Genomic DNA, 1,505 nt, shown 5'->3' with positions numbered 1-1,505 from the left:
GTTTCCATTGATCTTTCTTCCGTACGTCCTCTACCACTTGCAGCGATAGCATTTATCGGGGTGGGTTTCTTTAATAGGTTTTACTTCTTCAATTGGTTTGGTTGTTTTTTAGTTAGGCAATTTTTCACTTAATTTGCCACCTTTTTTTCTTCAAAATTCCAATTCATCATCCATGTGGTCATTTTTCTATTTTGAAATAGCCACATCAGAATTTAATTTTTAAGTGAATATCAATTTTTTTTTTTTTTTTTACATCTATGGATGATTAGAATTGCACCCAAAAATAAATAATATAATGGTAAAATTACACTAAAAAAGTATAATAATAAAATAAAACGCCCAATATAATAGGGACCCGGCATAATTTTAATTTGAATTTATAATAGTTTTTGCATAAATTTTTTACGCATTAAAAAAAAAAAAAAAACCTTGGTGAGGGTTTTTCTAGCTAGTTCGAACTCTTTCACAATATAGCTTAACTTTTGGTGAGTTTTTTTTTTTTTACATAATTTGGATGACACAATATAGCTACTGGATTTATTGATCTCACTGTCCGACTCTTTTCCTCCGAAATTAGCTACGATTAGATCCCATCATGACGCTTCAATATAGGCTAACAGAATTAATTGGTATAGTTAATTTAGGCCAAATTTCATTGAGCAAGAAACGGGCATTCCCTAACGAACGTTGAGCTAAGCGTGAAAAATGTTAAATAACAAAAAGCATTGCTTAAGACCCATAATTTGTCACGAAAAACCAAAACTATCACTCATTTCTTTGCCTAACTTTCTCCCTCCCTTTTTCTCAAATGAATATTCGATTTTCTTGTGCTCTCCTCATTATCTCTCTGGCCTTATCGGCGGAGTCATCCTCCCCCTACAGTAGCATGCATTGGAGTCGAACCTCCTTCTCGAGCACGATCCGCGATGGGAGTCGGGGTGCAAGGCCAACGTGTCAAGGCCTCTTCGGCGAATGCATAGGCAATGAGGAGGAAACTGTGATGGAATCGGATGTAAGCCGAAGGGCATTAGCTGAGGCGAAAAGGTACATTAGCTACGCCGCCCTAAAGCAGGACAGCGTTCCATGCAATCGTCAGGGCAATTCCTACTATAACTGTGGCGCTCCTGGGCAGGCTAATCCTTACAACAGAGGTTGCAGTGTCATCACCCATTGCTATCGATACACTGGTTAAACGAAGCAATTCTATGTCCGTTAAATTTCCCATGCATTTGTTCTTCACGTTATCACTTTTATAGGGCAATATTTTCCTTCTTTTAATTAATTTAGGTTTTTTTTTTATAATTTTGTTATTATATTTACGTTATGATCATACTTTCACAAAAGTGAAAAGTAGCAGGGATCTTTAATTTCGAGGGAGTAATTATTTATTTTCAATATTTGATTTTCTTTGTTTTGATTGAATGTAAATACATGATGATCTCTCTGACTTTTAATTTCCTCTGTGTTCCTCTTTTAATTACTATTATTTTCTTTTTCCATGTCGA

General features: G+C 35.2%; 1 pseudogene; it reads left to right on the top strand.

Annotated features, from left to right (window-relative positions):
• Positions 1–808: 808 nt before the first annotated feature.
• Positions 809–1,192, top strand: LOC111308463 (protein RALF-like 22 pseudogene; annotated as a pseudogene).
• The last annotated feature ends 313 nt before the right edge of the window (positions 1,193–1,505 follow it).

This window comes from Durio zibethinus, chromosome 2 (assembly GCF_047325235.1).
Source record: "Durio zibethinus cultivar Kanyao isolate XHJ-2024 chromosome 2, ASM4732523v1, whole genome shotgun sequence".
NCBI lineage: Eukaryota > Viridiplantae > Streptophyta > Magnoliopsida > Malvales > Malvaceae > Durio > Durio zibethinus.
Note: the sequence above shows the minus strand (reverse complement) of the source record. Positions and strands in the feature narration are given on the sequence as shown.